Source organism: Cupressus sempervirens, chromosome 5 (assembly GCF_028749045.1).
Source record: "Cupressus sempervirens isolate cs-2001-9-10 chromosome 5, ASM2874904v1, whole genome shotgun sequence".
Taxonomy (NCBI): Eukaryota; Viridiplantae; Streptophyta; class Pinopsida; order Cupressales; family Cupressaceae; genus Cupressus; species Cupressus sempervirens.
In genome coordinates, this window is record NC_143122.1 from 758,290,669 (window position 1) to 758,312,414 (window position 21,746).

The window sequence follows — 21,746 nt, forward strand, 5'->3', positions numbered from 1 at the left end:
AGCTTACCAAAGTACATAAGAAAGCCTACCTAAGAGGGCGAGGAGAAAAATGGTCATAACACTTGAGGAGGATGAAGATACTGAAGAAATGGAATCTAAATATTTGAGAAAAATTTAGATTGTACCCAGACTAGCTCCAAGGACTATTGACTAGGTATGTGAGATGATTAAAGAATCAACTAGTATAGCAACATTAAAGACAAATAATTTTGATTCTTTAAATAAATATGATCAAGTGAAGCTTGAAAAAGCTATGGTAGATATGATGATAATGTTTAAATACACACCTATAGAATTAGGTGAAGGCATTCCTAAGAATTTATACAATAAAGTAGATGCTAAGTGAAAGTAGGAATTATCCACTGAAAGATAGATAAGGGAGACCATGTAAGGAAAAATAATGCCTAATTTGGGAAAGACACATATGTCTACAACCCTAAAACATTTTATAATGAAATTTATGCCTAAAGAGGGGGCTTACAAAATTTTAAAGAATAAGGCTCATGAAGTTGAGAAAGAGAGCATCCTCATTGGAAGGAAGCATTTGGATTTCTTGTTCCATTGGCTAATGAATGAGAAGAAGAAGAAGGAAGAGATGAAGAAGAGCTAGAAGGTAAAGGTGATGAAGAAGAAGTTGTCAAGCTAGAATAAAAGAGAAGAAAATTGGTAGAAGGGTGTGAATAATGTGATGTTGTCATAATTGAGGATGTTCTTGATTCATTTCCACCAAATCTAAATGTGTTAACTGAGGAAGATTTGAAAAATGCTAAATCAGATGTCTTAGATCCCTCTCTACCATGCAAAAATCTAGTTTTGTTGCAAATGAAGGATTATCCAAGGATTGAAAGTGCAAATAATGATGATTTTTAAGTCACATTAGTTACAATGGTTTCTACCATGAGTGCTGAGAAAAAGAGCGAGGAAATATTTGTGTTTCTACAATTAACCCATGTCACAAATGATAAACTAGATGAGAGAAATGAAAAGAATAAAAATAGATGGTAGAGATAGAGAAACCCAAAGAACAAGAAGTTAGTCAAGCTCTTATACAATTGTTGAGTGTCATGCCAATAGAGACATTAAAAGTTACACCTATACAATAGGTTAAATCAACTCAATAGGAGAAAACAAATGGATTGTGTACAAAAGGTAAATAACTATAGGTACCACTTCCTAGTGATAGCAACTCTTAATCATAGATAATGGCACATAAAGATAAAACATCAGAGGAGATAGTGAGTTTAGATGAGGTAATTACATTTCCTATGTATGACTTGAATAATATGACACTGTAATAGATGCAAGATTTGCAAACCTTGTTGAGTTGGAAGAAAAAGAAAGAACAGTTAAGGAGAGAATCAAGAAGAAACATGTATTACACAATATTAAAGATTTTTTTGTTGATGCTTTTGATATTTCTAATGTTAATGAGAAATAATTTTTTTTGGAGCAATTATTGTATATAGTTTACAAGGTTTAGATTTAATATATTGAGACCATTGAAAAATTGATGAGATGGTCTCAAAATAAATATAAGCACAAAGTTTTGGGGAGAGTCTCAACAGAACTTGCAATTAGGTGGGTTGATATTTCTAACTGTACCACTCACTTGGAAGGAATTTTGAAAGTCATTCATTGTTTGTATATGAAACTTTGTGGTGTTGAGTTCTTCACACTAGAGAAACAACATTCTATTGATCTAATATAGGAAGATATGAAGGCATGTATAATTATATTTGGAAAAATGTAAGTTCAAGCTCACCTTGGAATACAGTAAGTTGACATTTGATGAGCAGATATTGGATGAGTTAATGGCTAGAGATAGTGGCATAAGGAACAAATTGATTTCTATTCAATTTATGGTACTATCCCATTTGGAGATAATTCAAAGGGAATTATCCATGGCATAGAATTTAACAAGTAAAGATCTTCATCTTTCAACTATCAAGAGCCTCATCTTTCAACTATCAAGAGCCTAATTGATCTAGTTGCTCAACTAGAAATTCACATTCAAGTTATGGAATCAACAAGAGATAGATGAAATAAAGCACTTGAAGAAATTTTGGCCAGTCAACAAACATTTTTAGTTCAACACAATCTAACCATTGCAAACCCCAAGCTATAAGTGACAAAAACAAGCAGGAAATATTCTACAAAGGGGGGAATCCAATCATGATAGATAGAAGGGGTAGATGACACAAAGGGGGAGACAATAATTTTAAAAAATTATCAGATGAGTCAGCGTCATAAGTTTACAAACATGTATATACTATATAACAAAGATAAGTTTTGAAGAATGAGTTACAGTCTTGGGGGGGTACTATTTTTATTTTTGAATGGATTGATAAGTCATGAAAAAGTATTTTTTCCACTAATGTAAAAGGGGGAGATTGTTGATCTCCATTCCTAAATTTCCTATTAGTTTGTAAACACTTAGTCATTTCCAAGGAAAAGTTGGGTAGTCATTGCTATAATCGAGCCATCCAAAGAAGATCAGGTTATAAAGGACTTGTTTATATATTAATACATGCCAAGTAAGTCAAAGGTTTTCAAGCACCCCAGTAGAGGCTGAGTCACCATACATATCAACTCAGTAGAGACCAAGCATTGGGAAAGTTAGTTTATGTTGAGTGAGTTAGTTTATGTCAAGCGTAGAAAAGTTGAGTGACAACATGAATGCTAGTTATCACTAAGCGTCAAAACATTCAAGTGTCAAGTAAACCAATTTTGGCATTTGAGTTTGTAATGGCACAAATAGTTAGGTAAATCATTTTAGCCAACTTTTATATGATATTTTAAGATTGTAGAGATGGTTAAGGAGGAGATTATGCATTTTTCAAAAGGCATTAATACCAAGAAAAATATATTAACCAATAAAAAATTAGAAGGGTAGAATGAAAAAAGGGTGAAATATGGATCATTGATTATGATCTAGAACTTTCTACAATTATTAATTTTTTCAAGGGTTTTAACCCTACGATCAATATGGTGAGCTGAAGAAAATGTCGAGAAAATAAGATAAGTATAGAGAAAAGGAGGTCAAGTTAGATAGGAGATCAAATGGAGAAACTAGAGCAGTGAAGGGAATAATAGATCATGCCAAACAAAGAGAAAAATTTGAGCTATTGAAGAGAGGAGATCCATAAAAAAAATTTAGAGAAAACTAAAGGGTCTATTATTGAATCAATTTTGATAGATTGAGTCAAGGAAAATCTATTAACAAAGTGGTTTTAACAAACCTATTTAAATCTACTAAAAGAGTCATTACTTCATTGTAAGTGTAAAATCCTTTAATCAAGGTAAGACCTAACAGTCTTAAAAGAAAACCTGTCATGCCCGGAACCCAACAAGGCAACCAAAACAAGCACAACAAGATTTTTTTTTTTAAATTCCTTTTATATTAATATTATTAGGGTTAATCTTTACAAACTTTACTCTTAACCTATCACCTGACATCAATCAAACTACCTCTCACTTCCTTTGATCAAGAGGGCACCTATAATTAAATAACTCTTCTGTGTACTGTAATTCACGACATAGTTACACTGAGTCATCCTTTAAATAGACATGAAACTTTTATATTACTCACTCAATAAATTCTACTATCATGTTATAAATTTCTCATCACACTACATCTTAGACATTTAAGTGTTATAATGTTTATCATTCTACATTGTTCTCCAACATTGGCTAAGCTTATTTGGAACCTAATGTGGTGGATGTCATTCATCAGTATCAACACTACCCTTGAACCTTAATTATTTTAAAAATTGATCTATAACATTGAATAAGATGTATATTTGGATATTGACCATAACCAAGCCTCATGAATATCAGTCGACCCTAGCGTTCTACATAAATTTATTATAAGGTTAATTTCAACTCAAACTCAACAAACAAATATAACATTCCTATCTGTTCTTTTATAAAGCTATAAGGACAATTATCCCAACAAAACTACTTGCATTATCTAATATATTAATCCCCCTTAACTTCCTTTAATATCTTAAATAAATCAATAGGTTATCCATTAGGATATATCCCTAATTATACAAATCCTTATTTCTAAATTTAAATGACATAACTAAGCCCAAGTTTACTCTTTAATATGTATATATATATTATCATTATTTATCCAAAGTATAATATTCTAATACTAAATTTCCTATCCCACAACTTATGACACAACCATAGTAATTTTATTAATATCACCCTAGACCTAAGACCACATCTTAGCATAAAATCATTACAACCTAACATCCTATAATCCTAGGCATTTGTGGAGAGAGAATCTTCCAAAATGCTTCCATATTCCAAGCATAAAATTTGGCACCTAGGGTAAAAAGGGTTGTTGACTAGTCTTAAATGTATTAAAATCTTGTTTTTCCTAAGCTCTTATCTCCTTATAATGATGGCAGCACTACCATTTCCCTTTCATCCAAGTGGCTAGCATTGGGTGGCATTTATTACAACTAAACTTGTTTTTTTCTCAAACCTTCACCTTCTTCCAAATCAAATTTCAAAGAAACATGAGTTCATGTGCCCATCATAACACCTTAAATATTAATTCCTTACAGAAAATGATAAGACATGAACCCATCTAGTTTTTCCCCAAGCACCTATGTGTAAGATAGGGATTTTAAATACATTTTTAAGTGTGTAGGCGTGCCTTATAGGCTTTGTCATGATAGGGGGGATGTTAGATTTTAAAATCATTAAATGACTTTAATAAAATTCTACAACTTATTTCAAAACTCACCAACTTAAAGTGCTTATTATTTCTTTTTTTTTTCTCTTACTTAGGTGGGTGGCTAATGTTTGTAGTTGAATTTTAAAAGACAAATCACAAGTGCCATAAAGAAAAATCTACATGCCTAGGAAGGCGTAGTACCCTCTTCCCAAGGTTGCTCTTTAAATAATATAGATTGTGGTGTGCTCAGATAGGTCAACATTTATTTACTTCTTTATTTATCATGTTAGGTTAGTATACAATTTATATAAGATTTATTTATTATATATATTTATATATTTATATACATTCTTGTGTAGTGCCATGTCATAGGTCAAGGTTTTACTCTACTCAATTCAGACATTATCAATGGGGTAGATGTTTGAAATGATCTGTTAACTCATCAACTTTCTCAAAATATTAATAATATATTCAAGGATTATTATTTTAATTGATTGTAATGAGAGGTATTTTTTTTGTTTTGCCCATACATTTTCCAGAATGCAAATATGCATCTTCAAGTCTTATTTTAACTAAGCTATTATATCTAACTTATTCCATGTATTCTCTATAGCTATTAGAATTGAATTGATGTTGATCTATAATGGCTCTATGTATTGACATTTTCTATTTTAATAGACAATGTATCATAAATCAAATCATCATATTGCAAATGAAACCATGTTTCAAAATGGAACCCCAAAATCTATTACATCAAGAATCAAATACTTAATGCCATCAATCTCCATGAATTTAAGCTGACTATAAAACTATCACTACCAATTGCATATCTTATACCTAGTTCAATTTCAACACTGAACTTCAAGCAACTATGTTTTTCTCATGTAATACAGGAAATAGTAATTATCAAGGTGATAATTGATTCATTCATCTTCAATGGCATATCATGAAACAAGAGTTATTTCCTTCCACAGATTCCATTATTTAAGTGTAGATATTACAATATCATCACAACAAAATCTCCCCTACATGTTCCTTCCAAATTTTCTTTGATCACAATAGTAAGCAAGAACAAGGGTGGTAGAATGACCATAACTAATAAATACAATGGAAGGACTATATGAGACATACATTACTCAAATCTTTCTCTTCCTACAGACATATGAATTGTAGACAATCACCACACTTTTACATTACATTTTTCTTCACAAATCAAATGGAGTTTATCTCTCCATATCAACATAATAATAAAGAGTCTCTTCCTATGTAAGAAATGAACTTCATCACATAAAGCTCCAAAAATCTTCCAATGAATACCTACACAAGAGAGACAAAATGGGAACCATGGAGGCTCACCTCCCAACCTAGGCCTCAAGGAGACCACCCCAGTGCTAGGGGAAACAAGGCTCAATCGGGATACATCCAAACATGACCATAGCAACATGAACTAACAAGATTACACATTTAGCAACACATTTACAACCCCAATCAAGGTTTGCACAATGATTCTCAAATGGAACCATAAACATTGGGTGAAGGTGGGATTTCAATTAGGAGACTTGCCATTACATACCAAAGTTAAAGTAACAATTTTCATGCCCTTTCGGGGCTTCCACAAACAAAAAGTTTTCATGCCCTTTCGGGGCTTTCACAAACATCAAATTTTCATTCCCTTTCAGGGCTTTCATAACCATCCTCCAGTCATACCACCATCAACCAAAGAATCCTTGAATTTGCATACTTCTTCAACCTTCTTAGCACACCATCACTCTCCTTACTATCCATAACAATTCTAAAAACATATGGCATACAATGGAAGCCATACTCCAAGGTTCTAAACTATATCTCAACCCCAACTAACCCCTTCACCCAAGGCTTGCTCTTCCCTCCCAAGGGTGAGGAAGCCTTCACACCCATGAACAAAATTTCAACAATCAAAAACAAAAGAAAATTTTAAAGGAACCCCATGAAATTTCATGAACAAAACACACCCTCACAATGCAACACAACACAAGAATCCCAAGAACAATACATGATGCCATATCACTCACACTCTACAAAAGGAACTCTTACAATTTTCAATTTCAGCTATATGATATAAAGAAAGCATGGCATGAAGCACTAACCTGCTTACAAGCTATGGCAATGAAATGAAGACCTCTTCTTGCTTGGCTTCCAAATTTTTCCTTTCCAATCCCTACCTGTCTCTAAAATTAGAGAGTGGGTGAATGAATCACCAAGATTAGCACAAAATCCCTATAAAGACCTTCACTTTCATCCTCACCTACCTCTCTTACTTTCTTGTATCGTTCCACCAATGAGGACTTAACCAAGTGGTGTAATGAGGGAAGAAGTCAAGTGATAATATGATTTTCGAATTGGCTTGGAAATGACTTTTTTTAAGGGTCCCCTAGATCCCCTAGACCCACCTATGGTTATATTTAAACCCCTAACCCATATGATTACCATGTAGATAACTTATTTTCACAAAATTAACACTTAGGAATCACTTTAGGCTCTCAAAAGTTCCTATCGATTTATAACTTGAATTCTATCAAGAAGGTGACTCTTCCTAACACTCTCCAAGGTGGTTTAATTGATTTTGCAATGAGGATTAGGCTTAGGTTAAGTGACTTCATGCCAAAGAACCCTATTTTACATGTCATTTACATATAGACAATACAGGTGTCAAATGACACACACACACATAAAAACACTTAACACATTACGATGACATGTCCCTAATTAATCATGCACAATTAAATTACAAAATAAACACAATACAATGAGGTTTTGAATCTTCCAAAAATTCACCTTGGCTTTATTGTGTTCACATAAAATTGAACCTTGTTTCCCCCAATTATCTCCATGGTTCAACTTTCCTACACACTCAACTTAAACATCAGTAGCCCAATAAAATAATATAAAAATACATACAGATAAATATAGAATAAATCCAATGTCTCATCATTCACATTAATACATACAACTAACTTTCATCTAATCACTTCCATTCTAAGTACTATCAAAACATTGCAATATCATATTCAATTAACTTTCATCTAATTCATATTCTTAACATTGCAATATCAACATATGAGTATCAACATTTATCTTTCTTATCATCATGAAATTACCATTCTAAGTACAATCACCATTCTTATAATCATGAAATACTAAAGTTGTATCTATAAAACTGTTAAAACATATAAAATGGATTTCAATATATATGTTCTAAGTGAAAATCACTAATATGCAAACTTGTTGACTAGGTTCTCAACTTAATACATGCTGAATTTCATTCTCATTTGGGCCTATCTCATTGACCTAATGTTATTGAGTAGCGTATCAATCAAAATCCACACCAGTCTTTAATAGGGTCTCATGAATCATTATTAGTAACAAAAATGTCAAGCATAACCTAATTAACTCATAATCATATTTACATCACCAAGGTCTATAACAGGGTACTATTGTGGGCCTTACAAAACCTTACAGGGTAGATCATTAGAAGTGATCAAGTTATAGCCCTAATAGACAAAATTTGTTATTGTAGCAATAAATAATTATGGGTCTCATCCCAACCCCAGTTTTACCTTTATCTTGAAGTGTTTTTGGGTTACCAAAATCTTTGTGTTATGTGTTTATGTTTTCATAGATGTTATGCTTAGATAGATTTCATTTTAGCATTACAAGTTTATGATTATATGGTATGAGATTTATGAGATGGATAATGTGTGAATATAGCTAATTGTTATATTAGTGAAAATAATTTATAGATCCTAATTCACACCCCCCTCAATACCTTGTCTCCTAGAAAGACTTCCAACACATCAATGTCAAGACTATGGAGAATGTCAGTTAAGAAGATAAAAGCTCAAAAGAAGTGGAATAAGAATTTTTTTTGAGGATAGAGGCATCAAAGCAACCAATGGAGGTCTCTACTAAGGACTTGACCAAAATCACCATAGCTAATTCAATGATGATCATCCGTACTGACCATTTGGAATATTAGGATAAAATATTGGAACACATAACCTAGATCATTAAAATGTGAAAATTGTGTCATGAACAACTTGGAGTTCCTAAAAAAAAAGTGTTGATCAACTTTCTAGTTGTACACAAAGCCTGGAAGGAAGTGGGTGGTGGTCTTCCTATGAACCATGAGTTGAACACCCATGTTGGCAATATGTCTAGAGTTTAGTTAGTAATCTAGGGGTCATGAGCCAATAGTTTCCTTGCTTCCTTTTGGTGGTCATTTCATTAAATACTTTGTTTTATTTTGACAGTTGGTAACTCCCTAAGGAGTTAGTTTTAAAATTGATTTGGAAGCCTTGTGTGGCTATATACTTTTCTTTGTTTGATTTTTTAAGCAGTCAACTGTCTAAACAATTTGCAAATATATAGTTATTTTTATATAGCCAATATATATTTTATTACTACCATGAATTTAATGATAAATGGTGATAATCATGGGTTATTCTGTTATCACATTTTATGCAATCATATAATTATATTGGTTGGATTATTTTTCATGTGGAATTTAATCTTTGCAAAGATGATTTGTTTTACATTAAATTCTTGAAGTAATATATGCATTCCTTTCTTGTTGTTCAATAAGTTTGATCAGGAATTTGAGAAAATCACTAGCATATGTTGTGTGGCATTATTTGTGAGAATATTATATTTAAATTTACAGCACTCTTTCATGTTTATGGTAGAATGTTTTGATTTCCCTTTAGTTCTTTATGGTTAAAAGAGTAGGTATTTACATTTTAAAAAAGAGAGGTTATAATGATTATGTTAGCATGAATATTGATGATACTACTTTGGGGGAGTATTCTAAGAATTGGAAAGTATTGACATGTTGCATTCATGACTATGCTTTTCATTGATGTCAACATAGTAGTAAGTATGTGAAGAGTGCCAGTGTAGTAGATAGAGATCTTATTGGTACGGACAATGGTTTGGTTGTCTGGTGATAGGAAGTTGAGAACATGTTCCAGACTATGTCCTAATGATGTGGTTAAGTCCACATAGTCTAAGTCAAAGATATACAATAGTTGTACCTAATTTACAGAGAGTAGTATAGAAATTGAGTATTAGAGAACAATGTTCTTATGTTTGATTGCTATCTTACATTTGAGATGCACTAAAGAACTGCACAGTCAACTAGTAATAGAGGACATTTAGGTTATGAAATCAATGAGTGTGCAAGCCTTGAAGTCAAACCTATGAAGTTTTAAATACATTGTTATTTGATAGTGCTATTATAATTGTAATTAATTAATTATCTTATTATAGTTAATTAGGAAAGTCTTAAGGCTGACTCAAGGAATTATAATGAAGATATCATATAAAAGAAATATGTTTATGATTTTTGTGTGGTGTATCCATTGAATTATATTTGCAAAGTGTGAGAAGGAGAAAAGTGTTTGATAAATACGTGTAAGTGATCCAAGGGATTATTGGATATGAGATTGGTGATCTAGTTACAAGATCAAAAGGAGAAGAAGTGTGGTTAACATAATAGAGATAAAAGAAGGAAGTGCATTTCAAATCTATTATTATGCAAGTAATAATATAGAGACCGTTTGGATAGTGGGTTCATTGGTCTTTCCCTGAAGCTATTTGAGTGGGTCCATCTATCTTCCACAACTTCTAATAGGGTTGGTGTGCAACTCCTAACAGGGTTGGAATCTCCTAATAGGGATTCAAAGTATCCTAATAGGGACTCATGTGTAATGAATGTATTTATAAACTCCTAATAGGGTCCATCCTCTAACAAGGAATATTATATTAGTACATCATCTTTTGGGTACCATCCGCATTGGGGTTTTCCCTCTAATCAAGGGTTTCCCTAGTCTGGTGTTATTGTGCATAAGTTCATTGCTATGGTTTATGTTTATGTTATTCACAGGGTTAAGGATTATTATGTTTGATAATAGAGATTATAGTTGGATAACTAATTCAGTGCTGCCCCCCCACCCAAATTAACAATTGGTATCAGAGCATTAGGTCCTTTAAGAGAAGGCTTAAGAGCTTTGGGAGATTGATGGTGCATCTTTTCAAAAAGGATAGTCCTAGAGTTGATGAGGCTAATTATGATAGTTGGAAGGAGAATATTAAGACTCATCTATTGTGCATGGGTTTGGGTTAATGGATCTTAACAAAGAATGAGAAGACTCTTGTGGAAGAAGAAAATCTTGAATAATGTAGTGAGGTAGAAAGTGATCTGTTCATGTGGAACATGAGTGAAAGAGAGGCATTATTGTTAGATCTTCCTAAAAATGAATACAATCTAGTAAAAACACTTTAAACATCTCATGAAATTTAAGTATCTATTGAATCCTTGAATGAATCATTTAGACTTATTGAAGGCTTGACAAATAAATTGTCTTTCACTAAATTGAAAAATGAATATGAATGGTTTGATATCTCAAACATGTAATGGAAGTTGATGTTGCATAAGATAGAAACAAAGCCCTTGACATAAGTAGATGGGCATCCTTTCAATGTCAACTTGTTTAAGACATACTTAGATATGACTTATCAATCATGTGGGCAAGTAGGGGGAATGGAAGCACTCAATTTGGTGGAGGTTGGCCCTACAGTGTTAGCATCAGATGTGTAGATGCTGGAACCAAGACCCTATGATTATGAAGTGTATGTTGTTGACAATATTCATACTACTTTTGTTAATTTTGATTATGTAGAATACCCTACCTTTAAGAACTATTCATTATTTATGCATATGGTTTTGTATTTTGGACAAAAGAAAGGATTATGGGGTGAGGGTTTAAAGTTGAATTTAAGAGAGTCTAATGGGGATATAAAACTAGTTCAAATGTGGACATTAATATGGGATTATATGCTTAGCACTTCTTTTTATCTAACATTTGAAGATCAATTTAAGAAACCTTTGTATACACTATTTGGACACCACTCTTTCCCTTCAATTAGCCTTGACATGAAAAGATTCTTAAGACCTAAGGAGAATGGGCTAGGTGAGAAGATTAAGAATAATTGGGGAGACTGGTATGCTTATAACTATTTTAAAATTGTAAGAGTGTTTGGATTTGAAGGGTGATCATATAGAATGCCTACAATGGTGCCTGATTGGATTGCTTATTTGGAGATTGTTAGGTAGATGTCAAAGTCTAGGGAGAAACATTTTGGAGGTAAGCAAAGAAAGTAGTATTTCTTTCCTATAACCTTATCATTTAGAAATTTTACTATTTGTTCAACCAAGTCATATGATAAGATAGAAGAAAAACTGCAAAATGAGTATCATATCTATACTATGGATTCTTGAAGTAACTATGATCTAGAAGGATACATTCATGTATGTATAAAATCACAAAAGTTGGGTGATTACATTCACCATGGAAAAGAGTATGAAGAAAGTTTCTAAAACATGGAATTGATTGAAGTACAATGAAAGAATGAGGAACAAGAAAGGGAAATGGAAGAACAAAGGTAGAAAGACAAGGAGCAATTCAGAGAAGAAACTCAAGGAGTTCCAAATTCTCCTATTCATGTTTCCAGAACTATAGGAAGGCTAGTACGTCAGCCTATGGAACATGATGTACAAATCCTAGAGAGAATAGATGTCGAGAAGGATGAGAGACTTTTAGAGTCTAGAATATTTGTGAATGATGATGCTTTCATCAAATCCAAAGAATTTATAGTTGTACTATATAAACATAGAGGTAAACTATTGAGGCAGAGTATTTCTAATATCTCTCCTAAAAATGAGAAAGAGTTAATGTCAAATTTAAAAGAAGATATTAAGAGAGAGGTTGAATACATGACTTTGGCAAGAGGGAGAGAATTTTTGAATGAGGCAGGGGTAATGGTTCTACCTAGTTGGGACTTATGTGCATCATATATTTTTGATAGTTTGATCAAGTAGGCAAGTAGGATATGAAGTTGGCTATGCAAGGAGTTAAAGATGTTATTATTGGATCACAATTTATTGAGGATGAAAAATCTATGTTGCTTGTCCTTTATATCCACTGCATAAGAGGCTACAAATAATTGATGTTGATTAGGTATTTGGTCATTTAATGACATTAAAATTTGGTGTCACAGGCATGCAAATAGATCTTGCATTATTCAATGAAGTAAGTGTTAAGTAGCTTACTTTTGAAAGAGATAATTGGAAAGCTATGTACAAAGATTTACTGAAAATAGGACAGCCTTAGATGCAATTAACGATACAATCATCCAATGATGCCCTAAAGTATGAATCTAAGAGGTTGTGAGAGGAAATGCTAAATTGAAAGATATCCCAATGATCAGAAGGGAGGTTGCTAATACCATGATTATAAATCATTTCAAAAAATTGCTGGTTAAAATAGGTTAGATCTGGGATGTTTATAATGTGTATCAACCTCTAGCTCAAAGATATAACAAGATATATAAGAAATTGGTTAAAGAAAGAGATACCCTCAAGGAGGATAAAGATATAAAGGAGTATGAGAAACTGATCAAACATCATACTGTGTATTCTCAAGAATTCTAGGTTTCTTTTAGACTGATGGAGCAATTAGTGATAGAGCGTGGAGTTGTATCCTAGCAGGAAAAGAATGGTGACGTCATTAGTTGAGATAGATGGATGGATACATGCCATGTGATGTAGATAGAAGCCCTAGAAGTAGCATGAAATGATGATCTGGAAATGACAAAGGCTAGCATGCAGATAGAGTGTATGGTCAAGATTGAACTTAAAGCCTAGGAGATTATCAAGGATGTAGATTTGGCAGAGGATGACAAGTATACCAAATACATTAGGCTATGTGATGATTTTATCGTATCATCATCATCAGAATCAGTGACATAAAGCCTTATGTTTTATAATTATGCTTAAAAGTGTATTCATTTTATTGTTAATATGTCAATTAGTTATAAATTTTGTAAACAAAGGGACATGCCCTTTCACAATGTAACCAATCTGATGCCCATAATTATAAAGGCTAGATTTAGAATAGAATATCATAGGAAATTTTTTTTTACATTATATATATATAAGAGGAAGTCAATTATTTTTGTTCACTCTAGATTTTGTCAACTGTATGCACCAACAACATATGTAAAAATGTGGTGCAGAATTTAAAATTTAATATAAAGGTTTAAATGCTTGTTTGATCTTTCGATGATATCGATTCTATCTCTTTCATTTTATTTTCTATGATCAAATCTTAAAAGTTTTCTTTAATTGATAGTCAAATTGAATTTATACAATAAGGAATTTTAATATTTGTAAAAAAAATTTGTTGTGTTAATTGGTCAATTTGGGAACAAACACCATCCAAAAAAAAACCCATGCATGATTAGCACATTAAAAAATATAGAAAAAAAAAAGGTTATACTAGTTGTACTTGGCATAGTCAAAGATGTTTGCAAGCACCTTGTTGCCAACAATGTGCTCCACAATATTGGAGTGATGACCAAAGGAGGTGTTTGCACTTCATTATGAGTTGAAGAATACATTTTTAGAAAAGACATTTGCAATGGATAAAGATCAAATGGGATACTAGCTAGAAGCATCCGAAAATAGAAATTAAGTGTTATAATGTTGATGAAAACAAACAATGTTGCACTAGTAGGGCCACAAACTTCTATTGTTGCTCATATTATTTCACATTGTGTACAACTACTGCATTCTTTCTTCTCATAGGAATACGTGAAAGTATTAATTAAAGAGAAAGTGTAATAGTACTATAATTTTCAGCAATATTGAATATATGGATTAAATATATATACCAAGTTGGCATATATCTGACTACAAAATCAGACCCATATACATTGCCCCTTGTATGATATTATTATGTATCTTATTGAACTTCAATGTTTAGAAGTTACCATTCATCATTATATAACAATCAATAGAAGGAAATCTCCTAAAATGGATTTTTTCAAGATAATTATCACTGAAATAATAATTATTCTAATACAGGACATTATACAACATAATGAAGATCAAAACTATTGGTGGATGAATTAGGTGCAACCATATGGAACAAAAAATATGCCCCTTCAAACATTGCAAGGGGCAGTGAGGAAGTAGTCAGTAATTAATCATCTTTTAATGACATAAAAGGGTACATATGTTAGCTAAGTAATTAAACATCTTTTAATTTGATTATACTAGCTATTGCCTAAAATATTGTTGAGAATGGAGTTGCTTTAAGTGCATCAAATAATTGTAAGAAAATAACCATGACCACATGGAAAAATATAGCTTGGGCATCAATATGGGTTCTTCTAGAAAAATACGATAAAAAAGACCTTAAAAAACATAATAGAATTATGGAATCCTCTATTGATAACAGTCAAGTATCAGACCCAGATTTTGATCCTAGGACCTATGGGTTAAGGGGTAATTCTAATACAGAATCATATATCACACAAAAGCCACATTTAGTTGTAAATTTTGATCATAGAATGTGAAGTTTCATTTCAAACTATAAATATTATACCTAATATGATTTGCAACCTACAAATGGATTTGCTAATAGTAAATAAGTTCTTAGTTGAACTCGGTAGTCATAACACTCTCACCTTTCATCATCAAGAACAACCTAAACTAGTTCAAACTATATCTTCCTTTAATAAACTTAACAATGTAATACTACTATAATTTTTAGTAATGTGTAATTTTCAGTAACATTGTAAAGAGAAAGTGTTACTTAGATGAAGGTTTTGTGCTACAGCCCTCACCATGTTGACCATCTAGTCTTGCAGGTACCACGAAATCATGATCCATAAGATGCTATAAAATATAAACATCTATTGAACTTCTATTATTATATGAGATTAATTACTACTTAACTTCAAATATTTGACTCTATATATCAATTCTTCTTTCAGTGCCTCTATCTCTTCACTGTATCACTCTTGAGGATAATGTTAAGAATTTCATCACTGTATCTCTATATGAGTTGGTGGGCCATGAATATGGGGTTAACACTAAGGGTGATGTCATCTAGAAATGATGCCCATGTTTCATATCACATTTTATCTTCTATCATTTTTTCTTTTCCCTATCAATAAGTATCAAGTTGTAACATTAATATCAGTAAAATTCCATCAAAATAACTCCAAATCCATAAAGAAGAGAACATAATATATATTTCTATATAATTTATATAAATTACAGTAATTAAGGTTTACCTTCACTAAAGAAGGTGTGTGAGATGGTACATACCTACCTATGCATTGTAGTGTATCTATGTCGAAATGTGAAAATGATATCTATGTAGCCATAAAGCCATCAAGAAAAGAATGATTTATAAATCCTACAATATTCCCTATTGCATGATGCATTCATCAAAATCATAATTAATATTGATCATGCATCGACATACATTTCATTGATCATGTCATTGATAACCATCTTCATCCATGTCATCATCGTCATTGTAGTTGTCACTTTGATCATTGTCGTCACCACCACCATCTTCATCACCATCATCATCATCTTCATCACCATTATCATGACCATCATTGCCTTGATCATTACTATCTTCATCAGCATGATCATGATCATGATCATCACTATCATCGTCAACATCACTAGAATCTTCTTCTTCTTCTTCTTCTTCTTCTTCTTTATTTTGTAACAGTCATTTGTGATTATAATTTACTTCATCTTTTCATTCTTCATAATCTTCTTCTTCCATCACATTATACTTTACTAGCCCTCCTCTAGGATCATGTCTAAAAAAAAATGAGCAACATGGTTTATGTGGAATACCAAAGCTAAACACTTACTCATATTGGGTTAGAAGAACATAAGGCACATCTCTAATTGGCTCAAAGACCTTGTATTGATCATTGTAAATCCACTATCATGTTCAATACTAGTCCTATCAGGATTATTTTGATTTAGTTGTAACCTATACCATCTGATGAAAAAAAGAACCAATTTCATTCAAAATTCCATAGTATTAATTTTTAGATTGTTGAGGATGTATGTCATTTCTAGATGAAATATTGGTGACCTTGAATACTGCACTTAGCCTAGAATCACAAGTTTTGTTAGTTTTGCCTAACTTTTTTGTGTAAAATTTATGACCATAGTAGTATATAGCTTTGTGGTATTTGATTTGGAATTATTGAAACATGTCAAGATTATTCGCATCGATCTGTGAGTTGATTTCAAACTTATAGGTCATGATTAGTAATCTTCTATGTGCCTTTCTATCTCTTAAGTCATATGTTAGATCAAATACCATTGGTGTAACATTGGGATCTCCATTACAATGAGCTTCTTTAACCAATGACGCAACACTATCCCATGTTAATGAGAGACTATTTTCTTCAGACTGTTGAATCTATATCATCATCCATTCAAGATTGTTTGCAATTTATACAAATGTAGTGCATCTCACTCATGACCAACTATAAAAAAAACAACTAGAACAATTAGAAAAAACTTATATTAATGATGGATAAGAATTAATTAACTAAAATAATATCTTATAATTACCTCTCACTCTCCTCAATCTACCTTTCCCTATCAGGTACTCCCTTTTGAATTTGTTAATAGAATTTGGATCCCAAATGTGATCTACATGAACATTTGCTACAAAATTTGGAAGATATTCACTAATATACACCAGGATCTATTATACCATATATCCCTCTGCCGTAGAACCCTTAAGACATGCTCTTTGTCGAACCAAGCCCTTCATAAATTTTAAGTATCTATCAACCATCCACATTGACCTAGTTTGTATAGGTCTACACAATTCAATCTCCTCAACTTGCTGTATGAGGTAGTGTTTTTGAGCATTAAAAAAAGTTGAAGATAGACACTTTTGCATTTCACACAAAAGTTGTGGAATTTTTTCTCTTCCAATATTTTATATCATTTTTATTAGTTTCTTTAAATGATAACCACCTAAAAGAGATTCAACACACAAGAACATATAAATGATATGTTAGATAAAAATATACAATAGATTACATAAAAAGTAAAGCAAGTCAAAAATATAATATATGTACAAGAAATCTAAGAAATAACACTTCAAACCTCATGTATTTTCCAAGATCATTTATAGCTTGTTTAATACTATTCTCAAACTGGTGTGGGAGGGATAGAGGTAGGACATACTACAATCATTAAAAAATGATCTTTCTAATCAAATATGAAATAATACAATAGGTATTATATAAAATTTTAAAACTATATTATAAATATAGAACACGACTTACCTTGACGAAGATATGTCAATACTGTGTTTTCAATCATGACCCAAAATCACCTTTCTTCGATACAAGACTACTTATATTTGAAGCAAATCCTGTGAGAATTTTTTTTTATGATTTATTTTAATGCATTACTTTGTTTCTCTGTTAATAACCAAGGAAGGGCACTTGTATTTATACTACATTTTATGATATGTGGATTAAACTAAAAGATGCATATGGATGAGATGGTAATGTAAGAAGAGCTAAAGTTGAAAGTCTCAGAGGACAATTTGATCAGATGAAGATGAGAGAAGATGAAAATATTGTAAAGTATGTTGAGAAAATCAAAGCAAGTGTGAGCACAATCAAAGCATCCAGAGGAGACATTGATGAAAAAATAGTTGTAAGCAAGTTACTCAAAACCCTTCTTCTTATCTATGCAATTAGAGTGTCTCCTATTCAAGAAATGAGATGTGATCCAAATAGCAAAATAACTTTGGATGCTCTAGTTAGAAGATTGGCAAATTTTGAGTTGGATAACTATGATAACTATGTCCCAAATTTCTAAAAGTATTGAGTTTGCATTTGAACACAAGCTTTCACTCCAAAAAAGGGGTAAGAAATCAAAGGGTAGTCAATTTGAAAGTGATGAAGAAGAAGAAAGTTTAGAAAATAATCTTGAAGTTGTTGAAGCCCTACTTGCAAAGAAATATTCCAAAGGTAGAGAAAAGTACAAAGGTAAGACTCCTCTAATCTATTTTTATTTTGAAGAAGTTGGTCACATGACTACAAGGTGCCCAAACAGAGAAGATAAGGATGAAAATAAAAGCAATAAGTACAAAGAAAAGAATGAATTCAAAAACTACAAGAACTAGAAGGACAAAGGTAAGAAATCTAGTTTTATGGCTAAAGATTGAGATAGTAGTGAAGATGATGAAATGGTATATATTGTTGTAAAAGATGAATATGATGATGAAGGAGATAAAATGAGACTTATCTCTCATGTTAGCAAAAATTACACATAGATTATTGATAGTGGCTACTCGCATCATATGATTGGAGACAAAACAAAGTTTGAGGACATTAAATATTATGATGGTGATAGTGTGAGATTTGGAAATAATGAACATTGTTGCATAAAGGGAAAAGGATGTATCTCATTAACAAATGAGCTTAGATGTGACATTGCTTAGTGAGTTGAAGGATAAAATAATAATCTACTAAGTGTGGCATAATTGAATAACATTGGATTCAAGGTAGAATTTTTGAATGGGAAGGCCAAACTACTGGATGGAAAATGAAATCTAGTTGGATCTAGAAAACAAACAAAAGGTAACATATTCTATCTAGATCTCAATGAAAGTTCATGTTTTATTGCTCAAGTAGAAGAAAGTTGGTTATGGCACAAAAGATTATGTCATGTGAACTTTTATAATCTGGTCAAAATAAGAAAAAAAAAAAGAGTAAGAAGTATTCCTAGCTTAAGAAAACCTAATACGGGTCTATGAAAAAATAGTTAGATTGGTAAGATAGGAAAGACTAGTTTCAAAAGAAAGAACTATCATTCTGAATAAGTTTTACAGCTTTTTTATACAGACTTATATGGACCTATCGAAATAGAGAGTTACAACAAAGATTAATTTTTCATTCCTTTTGTTGATGACTATTCTAGAATGATGACTACAATGTATCTAAAAGAAAAATTTGAAACTTTTCAAAAATTCAAGTGCTATCTAGCAAGAGTAGAAAAGGAAACTAGAAAGAAGCTGAAATGTTTGAGATCAGACAAAGGTGGTGAATTCATCTCCGATAAATTCAATGAGTTCTGCATTGAAAAGGGAATTAAAAGACAAGTATCAACCCCTAGTACACCTCAGGAGAATGGTATAGTTGACAGAAGGAACAAATCCATCATGGATTGTGCAAGAACATTGATGATAGAAAAGAATGTTGCAATCAAATACTAGAAGGAAGAAATCAACAATACAGTGCATACCTTGAACAAAGTATAGCTAAAGAAAGATTTAAATCAAACTCCTTATGAACTATGGTATGGTTATAAACCTGATATAAGTTACTTGAAAGTATTTGATAGAAAATGTTATATCTTTAAAGAATCTAGGAAAGGTAAATTTGATGTCAAAGGTGATGAAGGCATATTCCTAGGATATTCTTTTAGAAGTAAAGCATACAAATGTTTGAATTTGTCTATTCATAAAATCATAGAAAGTGCACATGTGAGAATTGATGAGTTTGTAGAAAAGAGTGAAGATTTGTTTACTATGAACCTGATACCCTACCAAATCTATTTGGTAGATAGGAGGCTTGACCTCCTGAGTCCCCAAAATCTCCAATAGCTATTGAGTTGAAGATAGTACAACACGAGTCATAGTCTAAAGGACCTGAGTCACATTCAAAAGCTATTGAACTACTATAAGAGCACACTAAGTCTAATGGACCTGAGTCACAAACAATGGTGACGAGCTTATCATAGAAGATCATGAAGAAATTAGTGAAACAAACTCCAAATCCAAAGTACTTGTGGTATCAAGATATGTCAAAAGGCATGATGCACCTAAATAGATCGTTGGAGACAAATTTGATATAATAATGACGAAAAAAATTGAAAGGTAAATGTTTACTTGCTGAATTTGAACCTAGAAATGTTAAAGATGCTTTGGATAAAGAAAGTTGGATTGAAGCAATGGATGAAGAAATAGAACAAATAAAGAAGAACAAAACTGGGACTCTTGTTCCTAGACCCAAGGATAAAAATGTAATTGGCACAAAGTGGGTATTCATAAACAAGTTAAATGAAGATGGAGAAGTTTTCAGAAATAAAGCAAGGTTAGTATGTAAAGTTTATTCTCAAGAAGGAGGTATTGTTTATAGTGAAATTTTTTCTCCTATTCCAAGATTAGATGGTGTTAGAACTTTACTAGAATATGTAGCTCATAGAGGATTTAAAGTTTATCAAATGGATGTAAACTTCACATTCTTGGATGGAATTCTTGATGAGGAAGTCTACATAGAACAACCTAAAGGTTTTGTAGATCTTAGAAAAAAAAGATATGGTCTACAAATTACACAAAGCATTATATGGTCTTAAGAAAGCTCTCATAGCTTGGTATGAAAGAATTCATAACTACTTGATACATATTGGTTTTCAAAGAACAAATGATAACAATAGTCTATTTCTCAGAGAAAGACCAGAAAAGAAGATTATGTTCGTAGAATATATGGCAACAAGAGTCAATTGTTCTAATATTGTTTGGTTCAAAAAACTATTGGTAGCTATGAAGCTAGAGATCAAGGATTCAGTAGTTATATACTATGATAAAACTAGTGCAATTAATATATCAAAGAATCTAGATGCATACCAAAACAAAACATATTGCTATAAAATAGCACTTTTTAAGAGAATTGGTACAAGACAAAGAAGTCAGATTGGAATATGTAAATACTAAAGAACAAACTATAAACATATTCACCAAGCCATTACCTAAGGATGAATTTATGTATCTAAGAGGTAAGCTAGGGGTCATTCCCCTATCTAAAACTCACTAAATTAAGTTTATTGATGCATCAATTAGAGCATGTTGAAGATCAATCAATTAGTACAATATTGCCAAGGGCATATTGCAAATGAATTAGTACTTAAGGTGCATTAATATTCACTGATTATTGTCTTTGGCATAAGATGTCAAAGAGGGAGAAATTTTTTGTTATATCTCATAAAATTTTGTAAATAGAAAGAGAAAGAGATGTCAAAAAGGGAGAATGAACTTGGTTTGATATCAAAGGTGGAGTTTTCTATTAGAAGAAGTTATAGGAAATAAAAGTTTTCAGATAGAGG